The sequence below is a fragment of the Schistocerca cancellata genome, chromosome 9 (assembly GCF_023864275.1).
Source record: "Schistocerca cancellata isolate TAMUIC-IGC-003103 chromosome 9, iqSchCanc2.1, whole genome shotgun sequence".
Lineage (NCBI taxonomy): Eukaryota > Metazoa > Arthropoda > Insecta > Orthoptera > Acrididae > Schistocerca > Schistocerca cancellata.
Genome location: NC_064634.1, coordinates 229,802,483 through 229,815,805, shown reverse-complemented (window position 1 = coordinate 229,815,805; position 13,323 = coordinate 229,802,483).

Here is a 13,323-nt window from a genome sequence, read left to right as displayed (position 1 = left end):
TAAACAAAATGAACAATTTTGTCACTCAGTACCACACATACACAACACTAACGTGTTTTCGTGTCGAAATATTTCATAAAACTTGTTACGGAATTACCAGGCTTCATACATCAGCAGATAAGAATTTACATCGCGTGTTAAGCTATTTGCATTGATAGAAGTTCGATATGTTCACAGTCTAACTGGAATTTATTAACTTAGACTGGGTCCTCGGCCATTAGTACACAATTTATTATTGCATTTATAACAACAACATTTAAGTCTGTGTAGAAAAACAATTTGACACTAGAGTGGTGGAAGGAATCAGAATGACCCCTGTCATACGTTTTTCGTTCGCTGTCATATTCTGTTTGTTTACTTTGTGAAATTATTTCACTTTTTTAATTTTTTTCTCCTCTTTCTGGAGATTTTTTAGTATTAACCAAATATTTTAATTATCTTCACCAATTCATTAAGTATACCTAGAACGGCGGAAGGGGTCAATTGACCCCACTGTAATATCTATTCTGAATATAAGTACATTATCCAACAATATAGTGGCTACTGTGATCAGCAACGCAGAGCAACTGCTCCTCATTGTTGCAACTTGGCACGTGTACATTCGAGTCCGCCACAGCTTACGTTGTGTCACTAAGGCAGTCTTTGTCCGTGAAACAAGTTTTCGAACATGTATCGTCAGTGTGGACTTAGTGATAAAAAAGTGTTTCATCTCTTAGCGAATGCCGAAGTAGAATCGGAAATTTACTTCACTGATGATGAATATTATTATTATTTACCCGGTACAGGTGAAGATGAAGACATTGTGAACCAGGAACAATTAGTGGAAGAGGATTCAGATGCTGATATAAGTCTATCATCACCACTTTCACCACATCAGGTACAATTCGAAGCGTCTATAAAGATGATTGGAAGGGATGGAACCATGTGGGAGATTAGAAATTATTCATCTTCGGGAGGCGGGTTTTGAATGTTCTGAAGGAGAGACGAGGTCCCACTGCTTATGCTTGCCGACAAGTAGACAGCTCTGTCATCAGGGCCTTCCGTCTTATTTTTGATGAAGCAATGCTACCTCTTATGAAGAAATACACAGAACAAATCTTCGAAAAGTATTAAAAACAATGACAGGACTGTATCACTTGAGTATCTGGAGAAACTGATAGCCATCATGTATGTTCTGGGTGCATTGTGCACAAAAGGTATGTCTGTAGATGATCTCTGGTCGCACTCTTGGGGGCCTGCTTTCTCCAAGGACAATACGCCAAGGGAAATGAGTTTCTCAGATTTCTCCATTTTGATGTAAACTCATCTCAGGCTGAAAGCCTGGAAGCCCACGAATTCGCTCTTGCATCTGAAATTTGGGCTAACTTAATTGAAAACAGTATTCGCACTTACTGCCCTGGAGAGAATATAGCCACTGACGAGCAAATGTTACCAAGCAAAGGAAGAAGCAGTTGTACTCAATTCATGTCCAACTAACGAGACAAATATGGTCTGAAATTCGGGTTGGCTGTTGATGTAAATACAAAGTATATATGTAACGCTTTCCCATGCCTTGACAAAGAGGACACACATAGAGCAAAACAACGACTTCGAGAGTACGTTGTTCTGCGTCTCATGGAGCCATTTGTAAAACAAGGAAGAAATGTGACCTCAGGCAACTTATTTACTTCTCGTACACTTGCTAAAAAACTCAAAGAAAAGAAAATGTCATTAGTTGGTACAATGAACAAGATCCGTCGCGAGATCCCCTATGACGCAAGGAAACCAAATGCTGTAATACATTCCATTACAATACCGCACAATAGTTGCAACACAGACTGCACCTTGGCTGTATACCAAGGAAAGAAGAGTAAAAACGTCCTTCTTCTGAGTGCGCAGCATGCTGAAGTAGCAATAAGCGAGGAAGGAAAGAAAAAAACCGGAAACCGTAACTTTCTACAATGCAACAAAGTACAGGTAGGACGTGGTTGATCGAATGACCCATGAATAGGCTATGAAGGCTACGTGCAGGTGATGGCCAATGCATGTCTTTTACAACGTACTGGACATGGCGGCAATACATGAATGGGTCATCTATAACATGGTAACGAACAATAAAATGGAAAGGACGAAGTTCATACTTCAAATGGCAAATGGACTCAGGGGAACAAAAGAGCAAGAACATCAAGCAAAGGAAGAGGATATGGGACTGAAATCACCTAGAAAGCGGAGGATGTGCCTGATCAGCTTGTGCAAAGCAACAAGACCAGCGAAAACTGTGTGCCACAAAGTCATGAGCGGAAAATGTGCACGTAAAATAGAAGTCACCTGTGCTGGGTGTGTCTAGCAGCTTCAGGTGACGTGCGTGAAAAGTACTACAGAGCTGTTTGTAAAACGCATGTGGGAGCAAAATCGACCAAATGTACTAAATGTGTCTAGAACGTTATATGAATAGTTAATAAATTAAAATCTATAAATAAGAAACTTGTTAGCAGTAGCAACAATAAATTTGTATGATATTCTGTTGTTCAAATAAATTAGTAATTATTAGTTATAATTGCAAATAAGTATTATGATTAGTAGAAATAAAGTATGGATTATCAAACACTAAAAATGTACTTGTTTAAGTCAAATATGAAAATATTTTACGTGGAGTCCTAATGACCCCTTTCCACCGTTTTAGAAAGGCAGAAACTCGGCAGTTCTAGAGTTAAAACTGCCACTGCAATAATTCACTAAGATGGCCGCTAACATGAGACAATCACTTATCGATTCTGCTTCAGGCTGTATTTTACTTGTAATAAATAGTATATCTCAGATCTTTTTCTCACCTTCACTATATGCATTAACATTCGAAAATATTTCTCAATGTATCACGACACATTAATATTCACTATTTACCAATAAACTGCGCTGTGAATCAATAGCGCTAATGGCTGTGCTCTTTGGTAGTTTAGTAGAAGGCTTAACGTTTGTATAGGACGAGAATTACAATGAAATAAAACTCCAAACATAGAAAATTCATTTCATTAATACACAAACTATTTTCTAAAATCAGTTAGCAACATAATAGTTTAGCAGAGTTTTTTACAGGCCTCTGTGTTATGAGCATCAATCATATCCTATCAGTACAACAGAGTTTCGCTACAAAAATCATAGTTAGCAAAATATTGACATTTTCATTATCTTTTTACATGGCTATTATCTGAGATATAATTTTTTACAAAATATTAAATTATGTCATTGACAATAATTATTTTACTAGCGATGAAGTCCCTGTATCAGTATCACGAGAATACGATCAAAGTTCAGTCACATTCCACATATAATGCTGTCGTGAATATTATTTTGAATAAAATAGAGGCGAGGATATTACAGCGGATAATGCGCCATTACGCTAATTTTACCTCTACTCCGCTAATGTTGAGGTTTGTTGAGATAAGGCAGAGAGGTCAGAGAGAAATCAAAGTTTTTTACTGAGTTGTGGCAACGATGAAAGTGGCTGGCACCAAGCACCAGTCTGCAACAATGCTCCTGCCCGAATCAGTGGCTCGTGGCACAGTAAAGCGGTGAGCGTCGCTAAGTCTCCCTTTGTAAGGTACTCAGTAATAAAACTAACGAGACGGTACGCTACTAGTCCGTCGAGAAAAATGCTGGAAGAGTCAGCCTCTTCTAAACGTGGAATCTAACGGCAGGCGGTGATATACGAGGAAGGATAATGGGGTGAGGAGACCGCGTCTGGGAGTTTTGTGTCCTCAGAACGACCGCTCCTCTGTAAGCCTACTATGTCCAGATAGTTAGGTCTCCTGCCGACTGCTGAGAAAGTGAGCCGGCCAGATTCTACCAGCTGCAAATAAAGCAAGTAATTCCCCCTAAGTAAGAGGATTCCGAACCTGCGTAGGCGCCAACCGAGACAAAGGAGGATATTTTCCGCATAAAGTAAATATTTCGAGAAAAGGGTGTTCAAGTTTTCAGCTGATTTTAACGGTTGTCGCCATTCTGGAGTAATTTCTAAGTTCTCCCATGATGATCGTCTCATAGATTCAGAGATACTTTCCCGCAAGGTATAAGAAATCTGGCTATGTTTGTCAAATTAATCTTCGATTTTTACTTTGAGAGAGAAAATTTCACGAAAATACTCAGACATTGAAATAAAATTAATACAAAAAATGATATACACCAGTGTTCATTGCAACTAAAGGGTCAATATTCTGTAGGAATATAAAACAGAGTTATTTAATTGAGCATTTCTTTTATTTTCCGTGTGCAAGCGTTTGTGTAAGCGTCTTCGCATCTGACGAGGTACACTAGAGTTGTAGTGTCACACTGTCTTTTCAAGAAGGAACACATATTCTCGTAATTGTTCACATTTACCATATCATACATTGTCCTTCAACTTCTCTGTTGTCTTATATGTAGTCCTCCTAGAAGTAATTCTTAGGTATACGACGATCGCGCAGCTAGAAAACATTCATATATCAATTTCACCACAGCGGGAGTCAGAAGTGAGTTAACAAAACGCAAAATGACTGCTTAACGTTCCATAATGAAAAATATTAAAGTGCTAAAATATTAATTTAATTTATTTTCTGCTGTATCAATTAACTATTAGACAGTTTGCAATGAATGGCTTGTTACATTACTTTGAATGACCTTTCCTTCACCAGTTACAGTGAGTCAATATTTAGCTCGAAGCCCCGCATAAAACGTTGAACACAGTGGACGCTCTGACAATGGGCAAAATAAATCACATAGGGATTGAGCCAAGAAAAAGGTTGTAATACTTATACTAACTAGATCTTCACAAGTGTGACACCTTAATTCCTTCTACTCATATTCATCATTTTGATTTGTAGCTGCTTGAGTTGACCGCGTTTGCAGTTAAAATTGTTGGTTGTGAGGTCCGCCAGTTATACAAAGCACCGTTTTTCCTCAGTATCCAAACGTGTTGCGGCACCACTGTGCCATCATCAGTGGGTTTTCGTTTTTATTTATTCTTTACATTTGGCGTGCATGAATTTTCTGGATCACTTGAGTCGATTACTACAGATAGCTTGTCATGCTTTCGTGTGGCAAGCACTTTCATTTCCGCATCGTGGTGAGGTGTTGTGATGCACACGTAACTATTACAAGTATTTTCCCCAAACAATGTAGTAAAACACTTTTTATTAAAACTGTTCATATCTTAGTGACATAACCAGCCTCAGAGTAAAAATTTATATTTACCAAAAATACTTACAAATTGCTGTCGTTGTTTCTGAGAGATACAAAGGCTGCTGACAGCGACGAACTACACTGAACGATGGCTAGCACTACTCTGTTTTCTGGCATATTGTGGGTTAGGAATATTGTGATGGTGGAAGGGGGGGGGGGCGTGATACGCCCCTCCCTATCTCCCTACTTCAGCCGCACATGCCATTAGACCAAGAAGTCAGGGTATATCTCATATTTACGAGGTTCCGATTTTTACTTAATTTTGATGCAGAGAGCACCAGATTAATTTTCTACCAATAGAACACTTCTTACCAATGGAACATGTCTCATTTGTGCACCACACGCCCAGCAGTAAAACGCCCCGTGAGCACTGATCCTATTGCCTGCTTATTTGCGTCCGTAACGACTGTAACCAAACCTGAATCAAACCGGCTGCGATCCAGTGTAGTTCATTTGCTCAAGCCAAAACACCTAGAGTGAAGAAACAAACCCACAAACAATGAGAAGTTGACCCACCTAAAACACAGTCTACTGTTAAGGTGTCCACAGTACATAACTGAACATACCGCTTGCATTCAACACTCCACAGGAAAAGGTATCACTTCCTTGAAACCCCATAATTGCCTCTCATTGAAAAGCTTAATTTTGAAATTAGGCTCAAAGGTGTCTTCAACCTTCCTCTGTAATAGTGCAAAAGTGTGGCTCCCAGCGACGTCGTTCTTGGGCCGGATGACGCTCCAAACAGGAAGGTGAGGAAAGCGTCTACAACTCAGTAGTTCATATAAGGTGGAAGGTGGGTTAATGGAGTCACGTAGACACCATATGCCACAACGTGTCTGTACATCGCCGTCGTGGACGCGCCACAAGATGGGAACTTTACTCCCTCCTACTCACACTTTACCCCTTCATTTGACGCCTATGCGCTGAAGGTCTTATTGCTGGGCGAGGAAAAAATTTCAGGCACACCATTGCTCAGAATCGATATGAAACACCCTCAGGAGGTGGTATAATGGGCGTCAAAGAAACCACCCCTTCCCTTGGGGCGTTGATTCGAACACATTTCGAGGTCGAAAACGACAGTCTGCAGCGTGATAAGGAGAATGACGATATTCTCGACTACGTTCGCCACAGCTCACATTTGCCGAATGATTCGACCGTGCACATACGAGGCTGCAAACTTACTGAAAGTGATCTGACTCCTGTAGAGTGTAGTGTGACGGTAATACGTGCTCTGGTATCAGGATGGAACCACTACTGACCCTTCAAAACCAATCAACGAAATCTGAACGTGATCCGAAGCAGTAAAGAGTATGTTTCGCAGTCATTATCCTCGCGCCCTCCTGTGGTGCAATCTTATACATGCTTTAATAAAACGGCGAAGGCTTCTTCTAACACCCCTACATTCAGCAAAACCGACTTTGCCACCCACGCTCCTTTGTTACCTGTCAGAGACTTCAACTCCCACTCAGCTTAGTGTTGTCTCACGGCTGATTTAGCGCCTCAGGGCTGTCAACCCCTTTCACATTCCAAAGCTGTGATGTTCTTTGCGCATGGTATACGAGGGCTTTTTCGGACAGTAAGTTCCGATCGGTCGCGAAATGGAAACCACTGCGAAAATCCGATGAAGCTCTACACAAATATCTTGGGCGATGTCTCTATTAGCACGTCGCTTTTACCAGTTCTGAGTGCACTGTGAGTACGCAAAGACGCCGAGGAAATGGCGCCTCACGCCATGTATGAGGATCTGGTGAGGATTTTGGCCTGATATCGTGCAGCCCAAGTAACACAACTGTTATGGTTATGCGGTTCCTTCTTCGTGACAATTTTCGGCCGCACTCTGCAGGGGCAATGAAGAGGCTCCTGCAGCGTTTTCGACGGGAAGTGTTTGGCCACCCACAATACAGCCCGTAACAGGCTGCCCCTGAGCTTCATCTCTTCTCACATCAACTTCTGGATGTGAAGGCAACATTTTGACAGAAACAACGAGCTGTAGACCAGGGCAGAGAAATGGCGGAAAGCGTAGACGGTTGCCTTCTATGACGTGGGTACTGGAAATTTGGTACAACGGTGCTAGAAATGTCTCTGTCAGAGCGGCGACTATGTAGAGGAGTAGCTATTAGGTGTAGATAACTTTTGCAAATAAAACCTTTGTGATTTTCACTGTTGTTTCCTTTTCGCGACTGATCAGAAATTACTTTCCGAATGGCCCTCGTATTTCGTTGAATAGACCGCACCTATCTGCAGTATCTTCTGGAAATTGGTCTGTTCTCAAACAGATGCGCCAAAGCTTCGTTGGGAACCTCGGTTTGAAATCCACTGCGCCGGATGCTAATCCGGTTTCTAGGGCAGATGAAAACTAATTATCTGCTGCAGATTCATAAACAGCCACGCCACTGTGCCGTTCCACTTCGTATATAGTATAAAAATTCTCTGAGCACACTCTCCCAATTGCTCTATGTACTACCATCTCAACTCCTTCCTGTCTATAGGCTCCGCAACTTAGCGCACAGGTTAGTCTAAGGACTTTTTCCCTGTAACTATGAAAAAATATGGCCAGGAAATAGATTCAGATATGATTAGCCGAGGACCAGAGTTGTCCCGCAACTACTCTCACTTCTTAAGAAGACGATAATTAGCTACATAAACTACTGGCCATTAAAATTGCTACACCAAGAAGAAATGCAGATGACAAACGGGTATTCGTTGGACAAATATATTATACTAGAACTGACATGTGATTACATTTTCACGCAGTTTGGGTGCATAGATCCTGAGAAATCAGTACTCAGAAAATCCAACTCTGGCCGTAATAACGGCCTTGATACGCCTGGGCATTGAGTCAAACAGAGCTTGGATGGCGTGAACATGTACAGCTGCCCATGCAGCTTCAACACGATACCACACTTCATCAAGAGTAGTGACTGGCATATTGTGACGAACCAACTGCTCGGCCAACATTGGGTTGGGTTGTTTTGGGGAAGAAGACCAGACAGCGAAGATACCGGTCTCATCGGATTAGGGAAGGACGGGGAAGGTAGTCGGCCGTGCCCTTTCAAAGGTACCTTCCCGGCATTTGCCTGAAGCGATTTAGGGAAATCAGGATGGCCGGACGCGGGATTGAACCGTCGTCCTCCGGAATGCGAGTCCAGTGTCTAACCACTGCGCCACCTCGCTCGGTCGGCCACCATTGACCAGACGTTTTCAGATGGTGAGAGATCTTGAGAGTATGCTGGCCAGGGCAGCAGTCGAACATTTTCTGTATCCAGAAAGGCCCGTACAGTACCTGCAACATGCGGTTGTGCATTAGCCTGCCGAAATGTAGGGTTTTGCAGGGATTGAATGAAGGGTAAAGCCACGGGTCGTAAAACATCTGAAATGTAACGTCCACTGTTCAAAGTGCCGTCAATGCGAACAAGAGGTGACCGAGACGTGTAACCAATGACACCCCATACCATCACGCCCGGTGATACGCCAGTATGGCGATGACGACTAGACGCTTCCAATGTGCGTTCACCGCGATGTCGCCAAAAACGGATGCGACCATCATGATGCTGTAAACAGAACCTGGATCCATCCAAAAAATGAAGTTTAGCCATTCGTGCACCCACGTTCGTCGTTGAGTACACCATCGCAGGCGCTCCTGTCTGTGATGCAGCCTCAAGGGTAACCGCAGCCATTGTCTCCGAGATGATAGTCCATGCTGCTGCAAACGTTATAGAACTGTTCCTGTAGATGGTTGTTGTCTTGCAAATGTCCCCATCTGTTGACTCAGGGATCGAGACATGGCTACACGATCCGTTACAGCCATGCGGATAAGATACCTGTCATCTCGACTGCTAGTGATACGAGGCCGTTGGGATCCAGCACGTCGTTCCGTATTACCCCCCTGAACCCACCGATTCCTTATTCTGTATATACTCGAGAAGTGGCAAGTGTGATGAACTATGATCACTGCAGTATCGTGCGGCATCAGAATTCATTGATGAAAGTTCAAAAATCTGTTGTATGCACACCGAATTCTCAAAGCGAGAATCACAAAATTCAGCGGGTGGCCATTGTGCATCTGAGCTTGGTCGTCAACAATTGGCTCGTGAACAACAGCGACTATTCCTACCCTGTGACGACAAATTGTGTGTTTATAATAACTTAAGGAAAAGAAACTAATGGCTGGACCCAAAAAAGCAACAATGTTCCATACGAAGGTCTGTGCTCATCTACAACAGAAAAAGTTATGCAACTGCCAGAACAGCGACAGTATGGTATACTACAAATTGTTTCCCCAAACAGTAATTATCACTGCTCACATTTATTGTCAACAGTTGAGAGGTCTTATGAAGCCAGTCCAAGACCTACTACCAGTAAGGCTGCGTGAAATAATGCTACTCCACGATGACGCCCGTTTGTATTGTGCTTGACCGACAAAAAGCACCATAGAGGAGTTGGGTGTGGGAATCATTATGCACCCTTATTATTGACCTGATTTTGAGCCCTCGGATTTTCTCCTTTATTGCTCTTTATCGGACAACCTTCAAGAAACTTCCTTTCCGGATGAAAGTGCGCTACGAACATGGCCCGACGAGTGACTGCGATTTCTACAGTTGGAGATTCAAAAAGTTATCCCAGCATTAGCGGGATGTTGTAAGTAGTAAAGTAGAATAAGTGTTATTGCTGACTAAATTGTCTGTTTTGTGTATCTGTTGCATTATACTCATGGAAAAGCGCTATGAACTTATGCGTCAACGCAATCGGTTACAGACGTTTGTAAGAACTATGTGGTTAATTTTGCGAATAATGAGATGTCTACTACTTCCGGCAAACCAACAGCTGCAAATGTAACTAGCCTCCATTCTGCTGGCTTGGCTGCCTGTACGTTCCATAATGTTGACACGGGTTCTCCGTCGAATACTGGCGGTCTCGTTACGTAAGCCGGCAACGCGTTTCCCATTCCAGCTGCGTCTGTAATCGACGATGGCGTATCTGCTACAGACCCTAAAGCAGAAACAGCTGCACCATGGCAGACAACCTTGTAGGTAGGGCACTCACAGCTATGAGTAGTCGTCTTGGATATTAATAAATCGCTTTAGCTGTATTTACTCCTTTATTACTGGTACGCTGCTGATTTCTTCCCACTAAAAGCCACATCTTCAGATGAACATATAACTAAAACATTAGCGCTAAAAGGCTCGCAACTTTGTAGCCTGCATTCTTTGTCAATCAGAACAAAACACCGCTACAAGGTGGTATGTTATAGAATAAAACAGCCAAGATGAAGTGTAGAATGTGGCGAAACTAGGGCTGCATAACTGGAAAAATACAGAGGCAAGCAAGTGTGCTGGGACTTACCCCCTTTTCATTGCTAGTAGCGCCATGTCACCACAACGCTTCTGTGTGCAGCACGCAAGTAAGTTAAAGTTGCTTTTTTCGAACTTTGTTAGAATGTACTGTAGTATATTACTTTGTAGACTGTCAGATCTCAGAATGATCAGATCAATGTTTTTCCCTATATACATCATTTTTTCCCTAAATACACGATTTAGTATCAAATCTACAGTTCGGCTTTAGAAGTCGTTTAACAACTGAAAACGCTATATTCTCTTTTCTCTGTGATATAGCCGTGCGGAATGGCCGCGCGTTTAGAGGCGCCCTGTCACTGACTGCGAGGTCCCTCCCGCTGGGGGTTCGAGACCTTCCTCGGGCATAGGTGTGTGTGTTGTTCTTAGCATAGGTTACTTTAAGTTAGTTTAAGTAGAGTGTAAGTCTAGGAACCGATAACCTCTGCACTTTGGTCCCTTAAGAACTCACACACTTTTGAACGTCTGTGAGGTACTGTATGGGTTAAACAAAAGGTTTCGAACGCTAGGCATATTTTTTTGTTTAACTAACGCGTTTGATTGTGTTAATCACAAAATATTGCGCCGTAAGTGGGATATTACAGAATAAGGAGAGTAGCTAACAATTGGTTCACTCTAAAATATTTCTGTTTGCTCATGACACTGGCTTGGTTACAAAGGACGTTGTGTGTAACACTAGCTCGGTTCCAAATATTGCAGTTCATGACCTACGTGCATGGTTTGTAAAAAATAAACTAATGCTAAATCACAGTGAGACTCAATTTTTACAGTTTCTAAAATAAAATTCAAGAAAATTTCACAGAATTGGCATATGGTTTGTAAAACTGGCCAGTTAAAATTTCTAGGTTTTTAGATAGATAGTAAACTGTCGTGGAAGGCCCACGTTCAGGATTTTGTTCAAAGACTTAGTGCTCGCATTTTTACTATTCGAACAGTATCTGAAGCGAGTTATTGTTTAACACGAAAATTAGTCTACTTTGCTTATTTTCATTCGCCTGTGTCGTATGGTATTATATTTTGTGGTAACTCTTCCCATTCTAAAAGGATATTTTTAGCTCAGAAACGGGTGGTTCGGGCAATAAGTGGTGTAAGTTCATGAAACTCTTCTCAACCCCTGTTCACGAGTGTGGGTATTTTGATAATTGCTTATATATATATATATATATATATATATATATATATATATATATATATATTCCTCACTATCATTTCTTGTTAATATTAGCTTATTCTCAAAAATAAGCAGATTTCACTCAATTAATAAATGGCAGAAATAAAACCTGTATTTGGTTCGGACTTCTTTAACTCTTTTTATTGTTTCAAAAAACATGAACAACAATCGTAATTGAGGTTTATTTTATTTTATACACCTCAAATGATAAGAGTTTCGGCAACTCAATGTTAAGAGCTTCAGGCCCCTGCATAATGCAGGAGCATAAATGTAGTGTTAAAAGGGTGCACATTTCAAGTTTACAGTTGACAGGTATTAATTTTGGCGCCTAAATTTAAAAATAATAGAAATATTATTGTTCAATCAAGCCTTTGTATACATCCAAAACAAATATGCCAAACATATTTATATATTGGTTAATAGCATATAAACAAATCATTTTATAATCTACCACAACAGATTAAAACTAGTCTACACTTTTGTCATTTATAAAATTATTTTACATGACAGATTTACTAGGGAGCATGTAAAATCATTTAAAAGAGCAGAACTAGGCAGCGTACAGTCAAGAGCTCCGTACAATCAAAACACGTCCTTTTTTAAATAATGAAAACCCATAAAATTCTTTTAGATGAGGGACTGCCTAGTGCATGTGAGTCCCAATCATTTATTTGAAGTAAAATGTCACATAGTAAGGTATGAATTAGGGTAGTTTGCATTTTGACAGCCTACACAATATGACGGATAGTAAGACAAGTAGTTATCACAGTATCAAAAATAACTTGACACAAAACCTAATGGTAATCGACATATGAAGAGAAAATAGCAGGCATAGCGAACACTACGAATGTTGGCCACTAACTGGTGGCCTAAGTTATACAGTAATTTGGAGTAAAACATATGATTGGTTTCATTTATATCCCTGAACCGGTTAGCATTACCACTATATTTTCGAAGTTGAAGCCCAAAAAGAGGAGTACCATCTCCTCCTCAATGAATACCAAAACCCATGAATTGTAAAAACACCGTTGCTACCTCTTTAAACTGTGTTAGGAAGTAAGATGCACTCTAACACGCTGATAAACGAACAGGAACCTAATCATTGTCGTCAGGTGTGGTAGGGACATACGCGAATTACCACAAGTGAATTGGAGACTGTGTCAGTTTGGGCCTAAATGGTGTAACACGTAAGGGCTTAAATAATGTAGAGGTGTATAAATATCGCTACGCGGAAGTTTCGCCAATAATTCAAAGCAAAGTCTCCAAAATAACAATATGAATTTATTACAATAAGACCCAATAATTATATACGACTAGACCCTGACATGCCAATATCAGTAGGGGTTATTCTAGCCAAAACTGTACTGTAGTTATGACAGAGATTGTCCCACTTGATTACAGTAAGTCACTACCAAACCACATGTCTCACTAAGCAATCCGACTATATCACGATGAACACTCTTGAAAACCCCGTATCGGCGAACATGTTTCCTCAAAAATATGATGGCAGTAATAACAGTGACCATTATCTAGGTATTCACAAGCAAAGTGACGACCTCACTGTGCCCAATTATCAGTCATATGACAAGCACTTTTGTAATACAGTCC